We start from the raw sequence: 24,420 nt of genomic DNA on the forward strand, positions 1-24,420 counted from the left end.
ACGCTTGAAGAAGTTGCCGCTGCATGAAGTTAAGTCGCTTCTTGGGAAACTGAATTTTGCGTGTAGGATTATCCCAATGGGGAGGGTTTTTTGCGCAGGCTGGCTAGTGCTACGGCTGGGGTTCAGGCCCCACATCATTTTGTTCGCTTATCATGTGAACACAAGGCCGACTTGGAAGTTTGGGACCGTTTTTTGGCATGTTACAATGGTCGTTCATTGTTAATGGAAGAGGCGGTGGGTTATGTGGATTTGGATCTTTTTACTGACGCTTCTGGTGTTGGTTTTGGGGCCTTTTTCGGTGGCCGGTGGTGTGCTGCTAGATGGCCGGAGGAATGGTTTGTAGCTGGTTTAGTGAAGAATATTACTTAGCTGGAGATTTTTCCAATCTTGGTTGCGGTCCATTTGTGGAAGGGTGATTTTCAAAACAAACGGGTCCGTTTTAATTGTGACAATATGGCTGTTGTCTGTGCCGTTAATAGTCTAACGACATCCTCCTTCGACAGTTGGTTTTGTCTTGTTTGTCCATTAATGCCTATGTGACAGCATCTCATGTGCCTAGAGTTAAAAATGCAATTGCTGACTCTTTGTCTCGTTTTCAGTGGGAGCGTTTTTGGTTGCTTGCTCCGGACGCGGAGGAGCTGGGTCTGGAATGCCCGCCGTAGCTTTGGAACGTGGTATCTGGGCTGCAGAACCTTTGATTCAGGTGTCGTTGGCCCCCAGCACGTGGTCTGCTTATCGGTCGGTATGGTGTTCTTGGGAGACTTGGTTGGTGTCATGTGGGGCTGCTAGTGTTGGTGACGACCAAATGGGTGCTTTGTTGTTATGGTTGAGGCTCGGGGCTGATGAAGGTTGGTCGGCGGCAAAGGTGGATAGGATTACAGCGGCTTTGGCCTTTGATTTTCGGCTTCGGGATTTGAAGGGATTTGACAAAGATATTTTTGGTGAAGCAAGCAGTTAATGGGTTGAGACGATCAGGAAACTGGGGGATCACAGGCGCCCGGTTTCTTTTTGTGTGTTGGAACTTTTAGGCGCACATTTGGATAACATTTGTGTATCTAATTTCGAGGTGGCCCTTTTTCGTTTGGCTTTTTCCCTTGCTTTTTTGGTGCTTTGAGGGCTGGGGAGATCGTGTCCCCTACTACATGCAGGCAAGGGGGGCTTTGGGCTAGGGATGTTTTGGTTATTGGGGGCCATCTGCAATTTTGGATACGTTGGTCTAAAACAGACCAGGTGGGGAAGGGTAAAAAGGTGGTGTTTGGTGCTGTTTCAGGTTCTGCCATGTGTCCACTTCATTGTTGGCGGGCTTTCAACAGTTTTCAGCCGTGTAGAAATGGGCCTTTGTTGTGTCACGAGGATGGGTCTTTTCTATCTAGATACCAGTTTATTGCGGTTTTTCGGTGAGCCTTATCGGCTCTTGGTCTTCTAGGTTTGCTTCCCATTCTTTGCGGATCGGGGCTATGACTGAGGCTGCGTTGGGTGGTTTGGCTTCTGAAGTGGCGCAGAGGATTGGGAGATCGGAATCCGGCCATTACAAGAGTTACGTTAGACCTTGAGGGGTGTATTTCTGTTGGGTGGCAACTTTGTTTTAATCTGTGTGGATTCTAAGTTGCTTATGTTTTTCAGGTTCCAATTCTCTGTTGGGTTGGATTGTCGGCCACTCCTACGTTTATTGGGGCGCGAGGCATGCGGACGTTTGACAGGATGGAAGACAGCTCGGTTTTTCCAGGGAGGTGGCCGTTATCAGGTGGTTGGGTTTTCGGGGTTTGAATTGGAACAGAGTTATACAGGAGGTGCATAATGGGGTTCGGTTGAACAGGCCTCCTGACATTTTGGTGTTGCATGTTGGTGGACATGATTTGGGGGTTCGCCCTTTTCAGGAGTTGATAAGGTATATTAAGCATGACTTGCTTAGATTATGGGTTTCTTTTCGAGAGATGGTTATAGTGTGGTCGGATATCGTTCCACGGAAGTGTTGGAGGCATGCTAGATCAATGGTCAGGATTAATAAAGCTCGCATTAAGGTTAATCGGGCGATATCTGGTTTTGTCGTCAGAAATGGGGGCCTGCAGTTCGTCATTTTGAATTGGAGAATGGGGTGAAGAATTTCTTTTGGGCGATGGTGTCCATTTGAACGCGGTGGGCATTGATTTGTGGGCCCTCGGGTTGAAGAATGGTATTGAGAGAGCCATAGCGGTCAAGGGTTGTGGGGTCTTGGGTACTTGAGGTACTCAAGCACCCTTGTTGTGGCGGTGGGAGGGGTCCTTGGAGTTGGTGTTAAATTGGCCTGGGAGATCCTTCGGGATATGGATTCTTCAGTTAGTATAAATTTTGGTTTCGGGTCTGGTGATTTGGGGGAATTTGGCAATGGTGGGCCAGATTCCCAAGTTGTAAGTGGACAATGGTAACCCTTAGGGGGATTTTGGTGCTCTCGAGCCAGTGGGGTAATGGCTGAGAGTAAATTATGGTTGATTTATGTCCACTAATTTTCTCGTACGGTTAACACCAGATTTTAAGCTTCAAGGACCCTTCCCAGCTTATGTTACTGTTATGTGTTTTGTACGTTTATAATAAAGGCCGCTGTGGCCAATTTTATCCAATGCTGGAGTTCTGTCGTTATTTGCTTGGTGGGAGCTCCGATTAGGGGCTAGGGGTTTGGCGATTTAAGAATGTAACCCTTACCTGGTCATCGACAATACTAATGTCAAGGACAGGCTGGAGCGAGCCGCCCCACCCTCCCCCACAGGCGGAGTATGTGGAAGGGGGCATGACAGGGGGTTTGGAGGAAGGGTAAGGGGGTGGGGTTATTAGGGATGGGAGGAATATGGATGGGAAAGGGTTTATAGGGATTCTAGGGGTGGGACTTAGTCACTTCCCACTCAGGAGGCATTGGAGCAGTACCACCCTCCCACCCTCTTGTCGATTGTTGTTTAGGGTGGTTTTTGATTTAATGTTTTTGGGTCATAGAGGCTTTAGGCAGTGGGAGGGGTCCTTGGAGTTGGTGCTAAATTGGCCTGTGGGATCCGTCAGGATATGGATTCTTCAGTTAGCATAAATTTTGGTTTCGGGTCTGGTGATTTGGGGGAATTTGGCAATGGTGGGCCAGATTCCCTAAGTTGTAAGTGGACAATGGTAACCCTTAGGGGGATTTTGGTGCTCTCGAGCCAGTAGGGTAGCGGCTGAGAGTAAATTATGGTTGGTTTATGTCCACTAATTTTCTCGTATGGTTAACACCAGATTTTGAGCTTCAAGAACCCTTCCCAGCTTATGTTACTGTTATGTGTTTTGTACGTTTTTAATAAAGGCCGCTATGGCCAATTTTATCCAATGCTGGAGTTCTGTCATTATTTGGTTGGTGGGAGCTCCGATTAGGGGCTTGGGGTTTGACGATTTAAGAATGTAGCCCTTACCTGGTCATCGACAATACCAATGTCAGGGTTTGTCAAAGCCAAATGTCATGAAATATACGGCAATAAACAAAGCAGCATTATTTAAAACATGACATACCAAAAAGAGGCAAATAAAGCTGCATCAAAAATGCGATAAAAACAAATAAAAAAAATGCACTCAAAAACACAATGAAAAAAAACACAAGTAATCTAATTATTTACTTAATAGGTTAGAAAATCTGCAACATCAACAACTCCCCAAATACACATTGTGAAAAAATATCCTAAGACAATGTTCACATGCAAAGTTATTTTTCTCTGCAGCCAAAGCCTGCTCTCTTGACAGTAAAAACGACGCGTTCAAACTGAGGTTTTGTTGCATTTTGCGTTGTTTTTCATGGCATCCTTTAACAGCGTTTTTGATGCGAAACACGTTTGATTTGTCTACAGTGCATATTTTAAAAAGTTAATTTATTTACATAAAATGTAGCACAAAACCCAGCTAAAACACAGCAAATCTGTTTGCTGTGGTTTCTTGCCATATTTTTTGCACTCATTTTTGTCTCATTCTTTAGTATGTATGAAAAAGCTGCTGAAAGAAGTGACATACTGCAGATTTCAAAAACACCGCTATTCTCAAATTCAGTCTTGAGAAAAAACAAGTGTGTTCATGAGTTTTCTGAAATCTAAGGGCTTATTCACACTATCCTTTTTTTGCTGCGGATTTTTCAGCTGCGGATTTGGAAAAACCGCAGTGCAAAACCGTGGTGGTTTTCACTGCGGTTTTTTGTGCGGTTTCTTCTGCGGATTCCACTGCGGGTTTCCAACTGCAGTTTCCTATTGGTGCAGGTGGAAAACCGTTGTGGAATCCGCAGAAAGAATTGACATGCTACTTCTTTTTTTCCCCAGAAAATCAGCGCTGATTTTCAAGCGGAAAAACGCAAAGTGGGCACAGCGGTTTTTGTTTTCCATAGGGTAACATTGTACTGTACCCTGCATGGAAAACGGCTGCGGATCCGCAGCTGCAAATCCGCTGCGGATCCGCAGCAAAAACTGCAGCGTGTGAACATAGCCTTATAGCTTTTGCTGGTACTGTAATACGTAGCTTATTGTTTTCATAAAAAAACACTACAAAAGTGCTGCAGATGAACATAGCCTAATCGTATGTGCACTCTGAGGGTTTTTATGAGTTTTCGGTGCAGAAACGGAGCAGAACCTCCAAGATTTTGGACAGTTTTGAGGTTCTGAGGAGAATTTGTAGAGTTCCTGCTCAGTGTCTGCTCCAAAATTTCAGCAAAAAGACTCAGTACGCACATACCCCAAGGATACGCTCCATGAGCTTTTGGTGAGTTTTTAACGTTGCAGATTTTCGCCACCATTTCTCCACCCATTAAATAAAATAAGTTACCGTATATACTCGAGTATAAGCTGACCCAAGTATAAGCCGAGACCCCTAATTTTGCTACGAAAAACTGGGAAAACTTATTGACTTGAGTATAAGCCTACGTTGGGAAATGCAGCAGCTACTGGTACATTTCAAAAATAAAAATAGATACCAATAAAAGTAAAATTGATTAATTGATTGAGACATCAGTATACTAAGTGTTTTTGAATATCCATATTGAATTAGGAGCCCCATATAATGCTGCACAAAGGTTAATGCTGGCTCCATGAGATGCTCCATATTAAAATATGCCCCATATAATGCTGCATAAAAGGTTAATGATGGGCCTCATAAGATGCTCCATAGAATATTATGCCCCATATAATGCTGCACAAAGGTTGATGGCCCCATAAGATGCTCCATAGAATATTATGCCCCATGTGCTGCTGCTGCGATAAAAAAAAAAAAAAATGACATACTCACCTCTCGTCGCTGGGGGTCTGGTGCCGGTGTCCTGAGCAGGCGGGGATACCAGCGTGCTATGGGGCCAGGTGCGGGAGTCACCGCTGGCTCAGGACACCGGCTCTTGCGATATTCACCTGTCCCTGTTCCACCGCCGCGCGCCACTGTGTCTTCCGGGTCTCTGCAGTGACTGTTCAGGCAGAGGGCATGCACTAACCACATCATCGTGCCCTCTGACCTGAACTTCACAGCCAGAGGACACGGAAGACAGAGCCCGGCGGTGGAACAGGGACAGGTGAATATCGCATGGCTCACCCTCCCCATCATGCTCAACCCCTCCTGGAGCGGTCTCTGCTTCTCAGATGGTCTCTGGTGCCAGCAGCTGTTCCTGTGTTCAGCGGTCACATGGTACCACTCATTAAAGTAATAAATATGCGCTCCACGCTAATGGGAGTGGAGTCGCGTCCATATTCATTACTTTAATGAGCGATACCACGTGACCACTGAACACAGGAAGAGCTGCGGGTGCCGGAGACCATCGGAGAAACAGGGAAGTGCAGAGACCGTGCTGGGAGCAGGTGAGTATGATGTGACAGCCGCCATTCCTGCCGTTCTCCCCCCACCACCGACCCGACCCCCTGGGACAATGACTCGAGTATAAGCAAAGAGGGGCACTTTTAGCCTAAAAAATGGCCTGAAAATCTCGGCTTATACTCGAGTATATATGGTACTTACATTTTTTCGCAAAAAAAAGCTCAGCGTGGGAACATAGCCTATGGCGACATTTACATGTTCAGTATTTGGTGAGTTTTTTACCTCAGTATGTGTAAGCCAAAACCAGGAGTGGAACAATCAGGGTATGTGCACACGTTGCGGATTCGTGTGCAGATTTTTCTGAAAAATGCGCAGGTAAAACGCCCTGATTTACCGCAGTTTTTGTGCGGTTTTCTCATACGTTTTTAGGAAAATAAACCACAGCGTTTCTGCGCGGTATTATCCGTAGCATGTGCACTGCGGATTTAGTTTTCCATAGGTTTACATGGTACAGTAAAACGCATGGAAAACTGCTGCAAATCCGCAGCGTCAAATCCGCTGCGGATCCGCAGCCAAATTCGCAACATGTGCACAGTGTTCCTCAGGGAAAAAGTAAAATAGAAACACAGCTGAACGCTCCGGTCCCGAGCGCCAGGGGCAGTGCCAGGTATTGATGCGAAAAACTCGCGCAAATTTCTCGCATTACACTCGCAAATGTAACCCCAGCCTAAAGCTACATCCAGCGTTGAAAAAATTTGGAGGAGAAGCTTTAATTTACGTGAATTTGGTAAACATCAATTTTGAACACATTTCCCTATTTTTTACATACAGCAAAAGCTGCCATGTACCCACTGAGGCTGTCTGTGTTTTGGTCACTTCTGGGGCCCTTCTTCTGGGATGATATATTTCCTGGTTGCAAATAACCAAATATTATTGGAAAGTAATTTTTTTCTTGCGTGCATGCAGCACAGAGGAGCTGTAATAGAGTGGCACATCTCTGCTTTATAGGGGCTGTAATTCTCTGCTGCAAAGTTACCTTGCCTATTTCTATGAATTATTCTTGCATTCTTGTGAGAGATACGCAGTGAGGTATTTATGGCGCACTCAATCCTTCTCTTGTTGATATATTGGCCTCAGGCTTCTGCCACAAGTGATAAAGTTCACCCCAAGCTACAGAATCCTCTCGATTCCTGGGCAGATAAGCCTTCCTTGCCCCATTGCCCTCCATGAAAGACCATCGATAAAAAAAGAAGGGCAGTTTATTTTCTGGCAGCCAGATGAGCAGTGATGTACACGAATCAATCAAAAGAGAAGCAGATTATTACAGTGTCTGAGGGATCAAGCATTGCTGGCATATGGGCCCACAAATACCTGATTTACCGGCTCCATGATGAAGTACTGCCGCGTCAGTGTCATTGCTACATGACAGGCCTTCTGGCCTCTAGTGTGAATTATTACTATGAGCGTCTGTATGATGGCTCCCGCCAAGTAACTGAGAGCAGCTGCTTACCAGAGAATGAAGCCGCTGCTTGCACAATCATAAAAAGTGGCAGTCGTGAACCTTTGGGGTGAAAGAAAGGCCGGGTTCAGATGAACATTGAAATTATCGGACAGGTCACTTTCCCAAATTGCAGATGTGTCTCGTTCCGCGTGTTGCTCCATGCACTTGTTCACATAACAGATGGGTGCGGTAGTTGTGTGCCGTAACGTGCACTGTTCTTGTCCATAAAAGGCTCAAGTGCATGATCACACTAAGGCTACATTCACACATCCGTGTGAGCATAACCATCCCAGAAAAAGAAACAATTTTTCTCAGATATAATTTTAGTGGCTGCCTAGTTGCATCATTGTTCCTTCCATGTTTTTTATCATCATTTTTGTTTCAATGAAGCAGGTGTACTCTGTCTGGACTTTTTTTATTCATTGACTCTTAATGATGGATCAATGGAAAACCGATGAAACTGGGATGGAAAACTGAAGTACACAGTCTGTCTTTAGTTTGTCTTCCATTTTGCACTTTTATGGCCTAGTCTTAGACACAAAATGGATGAGAATAGGACATGCTCTGAGTCTCATGGACCAAACAATTGAGAGATGGGGTGCAGTGCACTGCCGAAGATACCGCTAGATGAAACTAGGAGATAGCAGTAGATGAAACACGGAGACAAAGGAACATGAAATCAGGAGATACCAGTAGATTAAATCAGGAGATACGGTAGATGAAACTAGAAGATATCGGTAGATAAAACCAGGAGACCAAGGATATTTATGTGCAATGCAAAAAGTGAAAGCCAGCTCACCTGCCATAGTTTGTGTGGGGAGATCGGGTGCCGTATTGACCAGACATAGAAACTGCAGAAGCCATGAGGAAGTTCAACTCCAGTTAAAACCAATGCATTTATTTGAAAGACAGATTTTTAAAAATAGAACCTTGACATGAAAATAGAAAAGGAAGGGGGGGGGGGGGGCAAGAGGACAATGCAACGTGTTTTGAATGTGACTTGCAACGCAACCTTGGGTCCCACTACTGTGAGGAGAGAGGCAGGAGAGTCCATTATAAGAGGGGGCATAAAAGGAGGAGGAAAGGAGGTGGGCCATATGACAAATAGGAAGGGAGGAGATAAGGCAAAACGGAACATTGGACATGAGCTATTAACCCTTTTCAAACGGGACACAGCAGTCAGGGGGACATACATAAATGGGTTGAAGTGCCCCTCAAAGTGGATCCGCTAATCGGATCACGCGCACCCATACAAGTCTATGGATGCGTGTTACACATGGCATTGCACTTAGATGACAACCTAGTGCAGTCTGATTTCCCCATACTAAATTAAATTCTCCATCTTCCCCACACCTGAGAGAATTGGTCACACTAAGCTGACACTCTGAGCAGAGTTTAAGCAGAGTGTCATTAACATAATCAATCAGATTCTCTCCCAGAGAGACTATAGGTTTGTGTGACCCCGGAGTAAATCTTCTCCTCACCTGTGCTACGATTCTCTCATCCAAGAGAATCGGATCACACTAAGCTGACAGTCTGAGCAGAGTTTGATTCGAGTCTTATCTACAGAATCAACCCAATTCTCTTGCATGAGACAATCTACACTCATGTGACCATAGCCTAAGAACAGAAGGATTTTGTGCTTACCTTATTGGTGGGTAAGAGGGTCTTATTTGGGGGGTATACATGGAAGGGTTGTGAGGGAGGGCCAGAGCCGTAATCGTGGCTGAGAGTATGTGCTTTAACGTGCCCTGGTCTCCCGTCACATGAATATAATGTCCCTTCTGCAGCATACCTTCTGCTTCACCTTCTGCACCATCAGAGTCCCATCAGGCTAGCTGGAGTACTGCTGCCGGCATTGTTGCATATAAAGAGACAGAGTCCATTTCAAATTTATAACATAAAACTTTACTTTCCTCTTTTCGCAGCACATCCTTTTCAGATACAGCGTCAGCATACAGTTGCATACAGTCCACATTCTCTACTTTCTCTCCACTTCTTTCTACATCCTTCAGTACGCGCTTCTTGCAGTAACACAGCATCCTCCCTGTCCAGACTCACTATGCTTGGGAGTTCCCTCATCTGTTTCGCAACTGGCTCTGAGGGCATCAGCCCATGCAATGAGCTGCCACATGATGAGCGACCAGCGTCCCCGTACTGTTTAGGACCTCCTCTCTCGCTTCTGCCCCACACTGCTCTCAACCAGCTGCTTCAGCTGACCTTCTGTCCATCTGGACGCTGTATGGCTGGGTACTGTGCTTTAACGTTGCTGAGCTATCCGCCCTACACGGGCACCTGGGCCCCTTCTGCATAACAACGGGAAGACTTCTCTTAACCACAGCTAGCTCCTCCTAAATAACTATGTACACTAATGTGTCACATCTAGTGTCTGATTCAGGGTACTACACTTACCCTATCTCTACTTACATACATACATAGCAGAATGACATATATACACGGCAGTAAAACATTATATTCTACTTCAAGGGGGTAGGGACATGGAACAGTTTCTGCACCCCCTTACAAGGTCACTAAAGTGGCACCCATTCTCCAATAGTGGCCTTTGTACCCGGAACATCCCATCTGCCCACCCTATAGGATTCTATTTTTAAGGGTTGCTAAAGGAGATTTTGTAATTTTGTCGAAGTAGTTGGCAGAAAAGGAAACGGGTCTTTGAAGGTGGTATATTGCACTGAAATACAGGGGGAGTCCAGTGCACGAATGGGTGACTTCCATGTGGTTCCTACAGAATTGTAAGCATATCCCTACTGGTCTAAGGTTTCAGTGGGATATTTTAGTAACACTCAGCTGGGTTGCCCTTGAGATGGTAAGGTGCTGGTGGAGATGGTGTGGAGGAGCTGTTTATCACAAATAAAGGTGTTTTTTGAACACTCAGTCCCCCCTCCTTTCTGGTGGCTATGCTTTGTTTGTATATTGATCTGTAATTAATGCTGTGACCATTACAGCCAATGTCAAGCAGTATGATAGTTTTATTTAACTTGGTTAGTGGTGGGGTGAATTGATGGCCTTTGGTTTCCTTAATGATGTTCCGATATAGTCACACATTTCGAAGTCATGTCTCTTTTTCGGAAAGTCCTGGAGGCTATGCTTTTTAGGACAATGGTATACTGGGGTGGCACTTTTTTGGCACCTGTTAGGGCCCAATGGAAATGTTTGATATATGCCAAACATAAAGGAAAAATGCTATGTAACTCTTACACAAATGTAGGGGGCACAAGTATATATATTCCAGCTTCATACAACCTACTCGACATCTACTAGACTTTTAATGAGACTGACTCTTCCTCCAAAAACTGCTGATGTCAGGCAGAGGCTCGTTCTCTGTCATGTTCCATCAGACGCCATATGGAGAAAGCACGCAGCAGCACACGGGGTGCCTACAGCAGTACACAGCCGCTGAAACTCCCTGTATGTCTGCCATGTGCATAAGACCTAACAAGACTAATAAACACAACTCCAGGCATAATAGGCAAACCCTCAGCCGGTCTACATTACTTAAGGTTGGTAAGGTGTCCTATTGATTATACTTCTAGTGTAAGTTTAATAATATACCCAGCGATAAGACATCAGAGGAAATAATATAGGTTAATCTGCATACTTATGAACTTGTGCTGATGTAAAAGACAAAATATTTTCTTAAATCTTCCTGAGCTAGACATGGCCCAATTTATTATTTATAAGCTCGTTTTAAGAAGTGCTTAATTTCCTGTATTTTCCTACCACAAACTCAATGCACTTAATTTCTTATCCTGCGCTCGCTAACATGGTTTCCATAAAAATGAGCTTGCATGATCAAAGAGCAGCTCTGTATCATAAACAAATTACAACAACTGGGCGAGCTTTGAAATATCATAATCTAATTAAGCTCGAAACACTTTTGGCAGAAGCCTGAAATATTTAGAGCTGTGTTCAGGCTCATCTGAGCTGTGAGGATTTTCAGGGAAAACTGTAAACAGACAAACACAGAGAGGAAATAGGAGCCGATCACAATTGTTCTGGTCTTCCTGTCAAATCTGGGAAATAATCCAGATATTGCCTGTCATGGATATTTCAGGCTTAGAGCCCTTAGTTCGGGGCTTTAGGGGCCGATTATGCCAAATTTATTATAGACATAAGACACTTACTTTATGATTGTTCTGAATATATATATGTATATATTTATACTTCCTTCTCACACCCCAATGGGGGTGGTCTTTTTTGTCCTTCCTCATTCTCGGGTCCTCTACCAGAGGCCTTGGAGTTTGAGGGTTCTGCGCAGGATCTTAGCTGTTCCCAGCATTGCACTTTTCTGGACAGAGAGTTCAGATGTTGCTCCTGGGATCTGTTGTAGCCATTTTCCCAACTTAGGGGTCACTGCTCCAAGTGCTCCTATCACCACTGGAATCACTGTTGCCTTCACCTTCCACATCTTCTCCAGTTTTACTTTGAGGCCCTGGTGTTTCTCCAGCTTCTCATATTCCTTGATGTTACTGTCACTTGGCGCTGCCACACCTATTATCATTGCTATCTGCTGATCCTTGTCTACTATCACAATGTCTGGTTGGTTAACCAACACCTGCTTATCCGCCAAAACCTGGTCAGAATTCACATGTAGTTTTCTACAGATATATCAATTAAAGGAAGTGTGTCACCAGAAAATAAGTGTCCAATCCAAGCACCAGCACTCAGTGCACCCTTGGTGTGGCCAAACAATTCAGTACACTCTTGGCATAGCCAAAAAGTTCAGCACCTTCCCACATACTTATCTTACATCTATCTCCTCTTCCTTGATTGAAAGCTCCAGCTTTACATGGGCCAGAGAAAGATTTAGGGAAAACAAGTAAGTGGTAAGGTGCATTGATCTGTTTGGCCACACCAAGGGTGCACTGAACTATTTGGCCACACCAAGGGTGCACTGAGTGTCGGTGCTTGTTTTCAACAATAATTTTTTACTGAACATTTATTTTGTGCTGGCAAACTACCATAAATATATTTATATTTGATTTGTTACCATTTACAAGATCCCTTCTTGTTGCTAATTGACAGGAACATTGTTTCTTACAGTAAACTAAAGCTATGTTCACATTGAAATGGAGTCTTCCGTTGGAGATATCTGTCATGGTTCCCAATGGCAAGGGAACGTAAGAAACATATAAATAACGAACGAGCTCTCGGGTGATGGAAACTCGAGTTGACCGTGAGCTAAATCTACCACACAACTAATAGTAGCCAGGGAGCATACCGACGGCTTCCTAAATGCCACGCGCCAGCCGGAGGACTAACTAAGCCTGGTAGAGGAAGAAACAGACCTGGCTTACCTCTAGGGAAATACCCCAAAAGATGATAGCAGCCCCCCACATGTAATAACGGTGAAATAAGAGGAAAAGACATACACAGTATGAAAGTAGATTTAGCAAAGAGAGGTCCACTTACTAGATAGCAGAAGGATACAAAAGAGGACTTCACGGTCAACTGAAAACCCTTTCAAAAAACCATCCTGAAATTACTTTAAGACTCCTGTGTCAACTCATGACACAGGAGTGGCAATTTCAGCCCGCAAGAGCTTCCAGCTACAGAGAATTACAAAAACTGCAAACTGGACTAAAGATACAAAACAAAAGGACAAAGTCCACTTAGCTGATCAGCAGACTAGTAGCAGGAACATGCAACCGAAGGCTCTGGTTACAATGATGACCGGCAAGGAAATGACTGGAGAGCAAGGCTAAATAGGAAACTCCCAAACGCTGATGGAAGCAGGTGAACAGAAGCAGCAAAGTGCAAACAAGTCACCAGTACCACCAGCAACCACCAGGGGAGCCCAAAAAGCGGATACACAACAGTACCCTCCCCTTAAGGAGGGGGCACTGAACCCTCACAAGAACCGCCAGGGCGATCTGGATGAGCCCTATGAAAGGCACAAACCAAATCCGAGGCATGAACATCAGAGGCAGTTACCCAAGAATTATCTTCCTGACCATAGCCCTTCCATTTAACCAGATATTGAAGTCTCCGTCTGGAAATACGGGAGTCCAAGATCTTTTCTACCACGTACTCCAATTCACCCTCCACCAGCACAGGAGCAGGAGGTTCAGTAGAAGGAACCACCGGTACCTCATATCTCCGCAACAGCGACCGATGGAACACATTATGGATAGCGAAAGATGCCGGGAGGTCCAAACGAAAGGAGACAGGGTTAAGAATCTCCAAAATCCTATAAGGACCGATGAACCGAGGCTTAAATTTAGGAGAAGAAACCCTCATAGGGACAAAACGGGAAGACAACCACACCAAGTCCCCAACACGAAGGTGGGGGCCAACACGACGACGGCGGTTAGCAAACTGCTGAGTCCTCTCCTGGGACAATTCCAAATTATCCACCACTTGTCCCCAAATCTGATGCAACCGATCCACTACCGCATCCACTCCAGGACAATCCGAAGATTCAACCTGACCAGATGAAAAACGCGGATGAAACCCTGAATTGCAAAAGAAAGGAGAAACCAAAGTGGCAGAACTAGCCCGATTATTAAGAGCAAACTCCGCCAACGGCAGAAAGGCAACCCAATCATCCTGATCCGCAGACACAAAACACCTCAAATAAGTCTCCAAAGTTTGATTAGTTCGTTCCGTCTGGCCATTGGTCTGAGGATGGAATGCAGACGAAAAAGACAAATCAATGCCCAACCTGGCACAGACTGCCCGCCAAAATCTAGACACGAACTGGGTACCCCTGTCAGAAACGATGTTTTCCGGAATACCATGCAGGCGAACCACATTTTGAAAAAACAGAGGGACCAACTCAGATGAGGAAGGCAACTTAGGCAATGGCACCAAATGAACCATTTTAGAAAAACGGTCACACACCACCCAGATGACAGACATCTTCTGAGAAACAGGGAGGTCCGAGATAAAGTCCATAGAGATGTGCGTCCAAGGCCTCTTCGGAATAGGCAAGGGCAACAACAACCCACTAGCCCTAGAACAACAAGGCTTGGCCCGAGCACACACATCGCAAGACTACACAAAAACACGCACATCTCGAGACAGGGAAGGCCACCAGAAGGATCTAGCCACCAAATCTCTGGTGCCAAAAATTCCCGGATGACCTGCCAGAGTAGAAGAATGAACTTCCGAGATGACTCTAGTGGTCCACTCGTCAGGAACAAACAGTCTACAAGACGGACAACGATCAGGTCTATCCGCCTGAAATTCTTGCAAAGCACGTCGCAAATCAGGAGAGACAGCAGACAAAACCACTCCATCCTTAAGGACACCAGCAGGTTCAGAATTCCCAGGAGAGTCAGGCTCAAAACTCCTAGAAAGAGCATCTGCCTTCACATTCCTAGAACCCGGTAAGTACGAGACCACAAAATTAAACCGGGAAAAGAACAACGACCAACGTGCCTGTCTAGGATTCAGGCGCCTGGCAGACTCCAAATAAATTAAATTCTTGTGATCAGTCAAAACTACCACCTGATGTTTGGCACCCTCAAGCCAATGACGCCACTCCTCAAATGCCCACTTCATGGCCAAAAGCTCCCGATTACCAACATCATAGTTTCGCTCGGCGGCCGAAAATTTTCGCGAAAAGAACGCACAAGGTCTCATCACTGAGCAGTCGGGACTTTTCTGCGACAAAACCGCCCCCGCTCCAATCTCGGAAGCATCGACCTCAACCTGAAAGGGAAGGGAAACATCAGGCTGGCGCAACACAGGGGCAGACAAAAAGCGGCGCTTAAGCTCCCGAAAGGCCTCCACGGCAGCAGGGGACCAATTGGCAACATCAGCACCCTTTTTAGTCAAATCCGTCAGAGGTTTAGCAACGCCAGAAAAACCAGCTATAAATCGACGATAAAAATTAGCAAAGCCCAAGAATTTCTGGAGACTCTTCAGAGAAGTAGGCTGCGTCCAGTCGTAAATAGCCCGAACCTTGACAGGGTCGATCTCAATAGAAGAAGGGGAAAAAATGTACCCCAAAAAGGAAATTTTTTGAACCCCAAAAACACACTTTGAACCCTTTACACACAAAGAATTCTCCCGCAAAACCTGAAAAACCCTCCTGACCTGCTGAACATGAGACTCCCAGTCATCAGAAAAAATCAAAATATCATCCAAGTACACTATCATAAATTTATCCAAATATTCACGGAAAATATCATGCATTAAGGACTGAAAGACAGAAGGTGCATTAGAAAGGCCGAAAGGCATTACCAAATACTCAAAATGGCCCTCAGGCGTATTAAATGCGGTTTTCCACTCATCCCCCTGCTTAATTCGCACCAAATTATACGCCCCACGAAGATCAATCTTAGAGAACCACTTAGCCCCCCCCTTATGCGAGCAAACAAATCAGTCACCAAGGGCAACGGATACTGATATTTGACTGTAATTTTATTCAGGAGTCGATAATCAATACAAGGCCTCAGAGAGCCATCCTTTTTAGAGACAAAGAAAAAAACGGCTCCTAAAGGTGATGAAGAAGGACAAATATGTCCCTTTTCCAGGGACTCCTTAATATACTCGCGCATAGCAGCATGTTCAGGTACAGATAGGTTAAACAAACGACCCTTTGGAAATTTACTGCCAGGAATCAGATCTATGGCGCAATCACAATCCCTGTGAGGAGGGAGTGAACCAATCTTAGGCTCTTCAAAAATATCACGATAATCAGACAAAAATGCCGGAATCTCAGATGGAATAGATGACGAAATGGGCACCATAGGAGTGTCCCCATGAGCCCCCCGACATCCCCAGCTTAACACAGACATAGCTTTCCAGTCAAGGACTGGGTTATGAGACTGTAACCATGGTAATCCAAGCACCAAAACATCATGTAAATTGTACAACACAAGGAAGCGAATCACCTCCTGATGGTCTGGAGTCATACGCATAGTCACTTGCGTCCAGAACTGTGGTTTATTACAAGCCAAAGGTGTAGAATCAATACCCTTCAGAGGTATAGGGACTTCCAGAGGCTCTAAATCAAACCCACAGCGCCTGGCAAAGGACCAGTCCATAAGACTCAGAGCGGCGCCAGAGTCCACATAGGCATCCACCGTAATAACTGATGATGAACAAATCAAGGTTACAGACAAAATAAATTTGGACTGTAAAGTGCCAATTGAAATAGACTTGTCAACCTTCCTAGTACGTTTAGAGCATGCCGATATAACATGAGCAGAATCACCACAATAGAAGCATAACCCATTTTTACGCCTATAATTCTGCCGCTCGCTTCTGGACATAATTCTGTCACATTGCATTTTCTCTGGCGTCTCTTCAGAAGATACCGCCAAATGGTGCACGGGTTTGCGCTCCCGCAAACGCCGATCAATCTGAATTGCCATTGTCATGGACTCATTCAGACCTGTAGGCGCAGGGAACCCGACCATAACATCTTTAACGGCATCAGAAAGGCCCTCTCTGAAATTTGCCGCTAAGGCGCACTCATTCCACTGAGTAAGCACAGACCATTTACGAAATTTTTGGCAGTATATCTCAGCTTCATCTTGCCCTTGAGATAGGGCTATCAAAGCTTTTTCAGCTTGAATCTCCAAATTAGGTTCCTCATAAAGCAACCCTAAAGCCAGGAAAAACGCATCCACATTGAGCAACGCAGGATCCCCTGGTGCCAATGAAAATGCCCAATTTTGAGGGTCACCTCGCAGCAAAGAAATTACAATCTTAACCTGCTGGACAGGATCTCCTGAGGAGTGAGGTCTGAGAGAAAGGAATAATTTACAATTATATTTGAAATTCAGAAACCGAGATCTATCTCCGGAAAACACCTCTGGTGTAGGGATTTTAGGTTCAGAAATAGGAGTATGCATAACAAAATCTTGTAAATTTTGAACCTTCGTAGCAAGATTATTTAAACCTGCAGCCAAACTCTGAGGATCCATCTTTAAACAGGTGAGCTCAGAGCCATTCAAGGATTATAAGGAGAGAAAGGCAAAGGCAGTAATTAGAGCTGAAATACAACTGATCCAACTATGGAGCAAGCATAGGGAAAAAGAAGAAAAAAAAAAAAAAATTTACAGACTTCCTTTTTCTCTCCTTTCTTCTGCCAATAAGTTTAACACATGGCCGGTCATACTGTCATGGTTCCCAATGGCAAGGGAACGTAAGAAACATATAAATAACAAACGAGCTCTCGGGTGATGGAAACTCGAGTTGACCGTGAGCTAAATCTACCACACAACTAATAGTAGCCAGGGAGCATACATACGGCTTCCTAAATGCCACGCGCCAGCCGGAGGACTAACTAAGCCTGGTAGAGGAAGAAACAGACCTGGCTTACCTCTAGGGAAATACCCCAAAAGATGATAGCAGCCCCCCACATGTAATAACGGTGAAATAAGAGGAAAAGACATACACAGTATGAAAGTAGATTTAGCAAAGAGAGGTCCACTTACTAGATAGCAGAAGGATACAAAAGAGGACTTCACAGTCAACTGAAAACCCTTTCAAAAAACCATCCTGAAATTACTTTAAGACTCCTGTGTCAACTCATGACACAGGAGTGGCAATTTCAGCCCGCAAGAGCTTCCAGCTACAGAGAATTACAAAAACTGCAAACTGGACTAAAGATACAAAACAAAAGGACAAAGTCCACTTAGCTGATCAGCAGACTAGTAGCAGGAACATGCAACCGAAGGCTCTGGTTACAATGATGACCGGCAAGGAAATGACTGGAGAGCAAGGCTAAATAGGAAACTCCCAAACGCTGATGGAAGCAGGTGAACAGAAGCAGCAAAGTGCAAACAAGTCACCAGTACCACCAGCAACCACCAGGGGAGCCCAAAAAGCGGATACACAACAGATATCTCAACATACATGTATACCGCCAATGGAAGATTTTGACCTATGTTAATCTATGCCATACATCACACATAGCTATCCATTTTTTTTTAAATATATACAGAACAGTATACATTTTTTGGGGGACACCTCTGTACATAAAAGTACACAATGCCAGCATATACTTCACCAAATGGGACACTCTGATTTTAATTAGAGCCTATGGCTCAGAGCTTTTGTGATGCATATGCAGAGCTTGTATTACAAACGCAGTGTAAGTATAACCTAAGGCTACTTTCACACTAGCGTCGGGCTCGGTCCGTCGCAGTGCGTCGGGCCGAGGTTCCCGACGCTAGCGTTATCTCCGCCGCACAACAGGGACAGCGGATGCATTTTTCCAGCGCATCCGCTGCCCCATTGTGAGGTGCGGGGAAGTGCGGGGAGGTGGGGGCGGAGTTCCGGCCGCGCATGCGCGGTCGGAAAAAGCGGACCGTCGGGAGCAAAAAACGTTACATGTAACGTTTTTTGCTCCCGACGGTCCGCCACAGCACGGCACAACCGTCGCACGACGGTTGCGACGTGTGTCATTGCGTCGCAAATGCGTCGCTAATGTTAGTTACTTAGTCACTTTTGCAAGATGCGTTTTTTCGGCAAAACGACGCATTGCGACGTAATGCAGTTAACGCCAGTGTGAAAGTAGCCTTACAAAGCTGAAGGCTGCACCAGTTGAGCTGAAATTCAGCATTCCCAATCTCTGTCAGCAAGCAGAGATTATGGAAATAAAAGATAAATTGAAACACAAAGAGCTCGATTCATAAAAATGATTTCCCCAGATTTCTGTCATAAAACACCTTGGAATGTTGCCAAATTTGTACTTAAAGGGAACCTGTCACTCCCAAAATCGACGATGAGCTAAGCCCACCAGCATCAGGGGCTTATCTACAGCATTCTGGAATGCTGTAGCTAAGCCCCCGATGTATCCTGGAAGATGAGAAACATAGGTTTTATTATACTCACCTGGGCGGGCGGTCCGATCCGGTGGGCGTCGCGGTCCAGTCCAGGGCCTCCCATCTTCTTATGATGACGTCCTCTTCTTGTCTTCACGCTCCGGCGCAGGCCCATCCTTATGAAAGGTGATCAATGTCTGAGTGGTGGCGGTGTGACATCCAGCACCTCCGCTGATCAGCTGTTCCCGGTTTCGGCGGCTAGGAGCTGCTTAGTTACAGCTCTGTCGACGGAATAATAGCGGCGACCAGGTACTGCACATCCACTCATTATTCAAAACAATAGGGGTGGATGTGCAGTACCCCACCACGGCCACTATTTCTTCGACGCAGCTGTGGTGTGCACCTCTACAACTAAGCAGTCACCAAGAGCAGCTGAATTGGGCAGGTGCCGAGTGTCCACCCCTAATGATCAGACATTGATCACCTATCTGAAAGTTGGGTCATCAGTGATACAACCCCTTTAACACTCCTGGAAACCACAAGATTACAATGACCCAATTGTGAGCCCCGTGGCCTGATGATGGGAACTGAGAAGCTTACTTTATTTATATAAGGGAATATTCCATTAGTACTGAAGTAATTTATGGCGGCTTTGATCCCAGCAAACATGAGGGCGCCATCACTCGCTCATCATCTCCCTGTATGATAGAGGTACGAAAGCAAAATACGACCTGAAAGTAAAGCAGGTTACAAAATGTGACACTTCTGCAGAATTTTCCCTCTTTTCACCAAAACGTCTTCACTACGACTACATAAGACGCGGCTGTTTTTTTTTTTTTCCATTTCTATTTTTTTTTTCTTGTCAGTCCTTGGGGTGACCTTGATTTAATTACCTGCATCTCAATGAGTGAATCTACATAGAAAGTGAAGGTTAATTAATGAAGGATCGTTTCTTATTCTAAAGCCATCAGCCAGTGGCTGACAGGGAATGTACGCCATGCAGTATTATCCCATATCTCATTAGAAATGGTCAGATTGATGTGCTAGCTTTGGTCTAATGCAGGAGAGAGAGGACAGTTTGTTAATGATGAACGCTGAGGATGCCGTGCGCACATTGTGATACGTGCGCTATATACAGGATTCTAGGGCAAATTGAAAACATATTTCATATCTGCCTCCAAGAGAAATAAAAGGAATTATTATTAATGTGTGAACGGCTGAGGATGATGCCGGTGTCCATGATGTGAGGCTCTAAGACAATTATTACCTTGCTGGGGACATCCACACCCTACTCCCATCCATACACATAACTAACAGCTCCCACCAGGTTCAGCTTTGTAAATGATAAGTGATGGTCTTTATGTTGGGGGGAGGGGAGCGTTATGGCTTCTGCACATCACATGAAAAGTCATTAGTTATAATGCGCTTGATAAACATAGACGACATAGCAACATAGGAAGGAATAATAACGTATGATAGAAAACATAAGCAGAGATCTAGTATCATAATAAAGAAAATTCATAGACAGTCCCTTATGTCCACCTTCGAGCACATAGAATAATTTATGCAAATGTGCAAGAATAACCACCACTTTAATTTCTATGTCATAAATTAATAGTACACATGAAAATAAGAAACATTTTCTAATATATCTTAGTTAGTAGTGAAATATGCTTCTTTCTCCTCCTGGACTGATCTTTCATTTTCAAAATTCTCAATTCATAAGTAAAATCTGTATTCAGTGAAGACAGACGTTCCCATTACTGAGATACAGTAGGAGATGGCAGTTGGTGCTCATAAAGATCTATGGAGAACTGTAACTGTCATTTCAGGAGAACTTGCCGCAGAATGTGTGTCCGCCTCCAGCTCCTCCTCCTCCACAGAATTTTACGAGCAACAATAGTCATCTTCTATCTCAGTAATAAAATCTGTACAGACCGAATACATGTTTTTACCCAAAAATTAAGAGTGAAAAATCAGTCTCCTGATGTAAAAGAAGCAGATTTCTCAGATAAAACATATTACAAAGCTGCTTCTTTTCATGTGTACTATTGATTCATGAAATAAAAATTAGAATGATGATTACTCTTTAAGTAACTTTATAAAATTTCCAACTTCTGAGCTAAAATCTTCCAGAAATCTTGCTTTTTTCCTTGATTGCTCTGATGATCTTAGATCTGGGAAATAACATTTTTACAACAGGACCTGTTGGTGAATTAGTAATATGTCATCTATCCACAGAATGGATGATAAATTTATAATTACTGGAGGAATGGCTGCCCAAAACTCCACAGATCCAAAGAACAAGACTGCCCAATGATCGTAAAGTTATCACCCGTGAAAAGCTGGTATGTTGTTTATGGGACAATCCCTTTAAGCTGACAGTGGGATGAATTGTACAAACATCGTGGCCAATTTATCCCTTTACATGTTCAACGGGATCTTGTATATAGCTTATTGTTATCCAATTATTGTCTGACATGAAAAAATAAAAAAACTATCAGGTGTACTCAACTCTCCTTACACAAACATCTGAAAGACTCCAACATGACGACCACCGTCTAAAAGAGAACTCTTAGTCAAAAGCAGTTTAAAATCCATGCTATGTTTGATGGATTTGTCCCAATGGTAACACAGTGATGTGATCTATTTTTACAATTTATATAAATTAGACACATTGGAAACAATTTTCTCTAAACCAAAGCAAAGACGCATAAATCGTATTCCAGTCTAATCACAGAAGAATTACCTTGATCGAGTAGAGAAGGCAAGGAGCTGTCAGCCAAAACCAGAATAGAGCCACACCAGTGAACTATGAAGATAAAGATTGGGGCTTTAGTGCAACATTTCTGGCTGTGATGCCACCTGATCAAAGACAGTGGACTCCAAAGTATCACAGATTAAAACAATTTTTTATATACTCAAGACTTGCCATAGATCTACCAGCTGTAAATCTTGACACTAATGCGACAGGGGAGTTCAGTCCTTGACCCAAATCTGTCTGTCTCTCTGTACCTCCAAAATGTCATTCTTGTGGTACTAAATAATACATTTACTATAAAGTGTTTACTATATATTGCTCTAGGACATACCAATCTGGTAGAGATGAGTAGATCTTGAAATTCGAATTTGCCAGCTCTGCCGAATTTTCCCTAAAATTTAGTTTTGCTGTGAAGATATTCATGGAAATCTCAATGCTGCAAAGCTTATAATTGCTCTTAAAAATATATGGAGGGAGAGAAAAGAGAGAGAATCCCATTAATCATAAGAGCGTACACTCTATTAGAGATAGAATCTCTCTGTCCATAAGAGCTTACACTCTATTAGAGAGAGAGAACCGCACTGACCATAAGAGCTTACACTCTACAGAAGAGAGAGGACTCTGCTGACCATGATAGCTTCCACTCCACAGGAGAGAGAGGACCCCCTGACAGCCCTGACAGTAAGAGCTTACACTCTACAGGAGAGAAAGAGGACTCCGCTGACCACTAGAGACAGACAAGACCCTACTGATCATAAGAGGGTACACTCTACAAGGGAGAATAAGTGGACCCTGCTGACCATAAGAGCTTACACTCTACAGCAGAGAGAGAACCCAGCTAATCATAAGGGTATACACTCTACAAGAGAGAGTAAGAGGACCCTGCTGAGTCTAACCTTAAGAGCTTACACTTTACAGGAGAAAAAAATCCAAGAATTCAGAGGCACCAGATAAAATAGGGATAAAACATAACCTTTGTTCCATCCTTAAAAATCATAAGGTGAAATACAATTGAGGTAGATGAATGAAGGGCCTTTTTCAAGCGAGAAATGTAATAAAAATGACAGCCAGGAGACTACAGGAGACACTTAAAGGGAACCTGTCACCCCCAAAATCGAAGGTGAGCTGCGGCCGTCGGCATTAGGGGCTTATCTTCAGCATTCTGTAATGCTGTAGATAAGCCCCCGATGTATCCTGAAAGATAAGAAAAAGAGGTTAGATTATACTCACCTGGGCGGATGGTCCCGGTTCTGTTCTGGTCCGATGGACCTCGTGGTCCGGTCCAGGACCTCCCATCTTCTTACGATGATGTCCTCTTCTTGTCTTCACGCTGCGGCTCCAGCGCAGGCGTACTTTGTCTGCCCTCTTGAGGGCAGAGCAAAGTACTGCAGTGTGCAGGCGCTGGGCCTCTCTGACCTTTCCCAGCGCCTGCGCACTGCAGTACTTTGCTCTGCCATCAACAGGGCAGATAAAGTACACCTGTGCTGTAGCCGATGCGTGAAGACAAGAAGAGGACGTCGTCGTAAGAAGATGGGAGGCCCCGGACCACGACGCCCATTGGACCAGAACAGAACCGGGACCGCCCCTGGGTGAGTATAATCTAACCTGTTTTTCTCATCTTTCAGGATACATTGGGGGCTTATCAACAGCATTACAGAATGCTGTAGATAAGCCCCTGATGCCTGTGGGCTTAGCTCACCTTCGATTTTGGGGGTGACAGGCTCCCTTTAACCAGTGACTCTGGAGATAGAAAAAAGCGGAACAGCCTATGCAGTGTTAGAAACCACTGATCTGTAATGGCCACGGTAGTGAGCACCACTGCACAAGGTGCGATAATCTGCTAGATGTCATAGCAGCAAGGCATTATAGGGAAGACTGCGAGGTCATGCAATATGATGTTAGCCTGCTCTCGAAGGCTTCAGCAGTGTGGGTGATGCCACGGGCAAGTTTTCTTTTTATGTGAACGACGAATCAGATCTCAAAGTATTTGAATTCACGTGAAACTGCGAATTTCAGAAAATTCATCTTGACCTCGATCTTCCATAAATTGATCTGCTCACGTCTACAGTCTGGTCTTTGCCGCAAAACTGTGCAAGACCAAAGATCAGAAGACACACTAGATCTTACCTAGCAAGTCTATCACGGTGGTCAACATGGGTGATCAAAAAATAACTGATTTATCACCAGTGCTCTTCCCCAAATGGGACCTACAGAGGATTTCTCCAAATTTCTTGAGGCATTTGTTAAATGAAAGTTTTAGAACTTCATCAACTATGCAGGTAAATTTTTTCCTATGGCCCAAATCTATAAAACATTAGGTCAACTATAAAGTTTTTCCAACATGACCTATGATATAACTTCTAGCTATTTGCTGACATCTACAAGAAATGTCTGCCCCTTGAGCCATTGATAAAGCCACACATGTGGGTACATGGTGACTGTAGCACCAGGACGTGCTAAACATTATTTTCGCACTCATTCGCCAATGTCTGAACCTGTTCCTTTGATCTATATTTGGGACCCTGGTTCTGTGAAGCTCCTATTCCTCATGCTAATTTATCTCAACTTTCTATGGTCGCTTACCCTGTTTGATTAAAAGAACACAGAATTTCAGAATCCCCCCGAGCTTTGTTAGTAAAACTCTA

The 24,420-nt window shown here is 44.4% G+C and overlaps 1 long non-coding RNA gene across 1 annotated transcript in view; it reads right to left on the reverse strand.

The window, feature by feature from the left end:
• LOC143769212 (uncharacterized) overlaps window positions 1-24,420 on the reverse strand; it is a 70,524-nt gene that overhangs the window by 23,609 nt on the left and 22,495 nt on the right. The window contains exons 2-3 of the long non-coding RNA XR_013214269.1: window positions 22,107-22,231; window positions 21,764-21,826 (exon numbers count right to left, since the gene is read on the reverse strand). This is a non-coding gene — a long non-coding RNA (uncharacterized LOC143769212). The remainder of the gene's footprint in view (window positions 1-21,763; window positions 21,827-22,106; window positions 22,232-24,420) is intronic.

This window comes from Ranitomeya variabilis, chromosome 4 (genome assembly GCF_051348905.1).
Source record: "Ranitomeya variabilis isolate aRanVar5 chromosome 4, aRanVar5.hap1, whole genome shotgun sequence".
NCBI lineage: Eukaryota > Metazoa > Chordata > Amphibia > Anura > Dendrobatidae > Ranitomeya > Ranitomeya variabilis.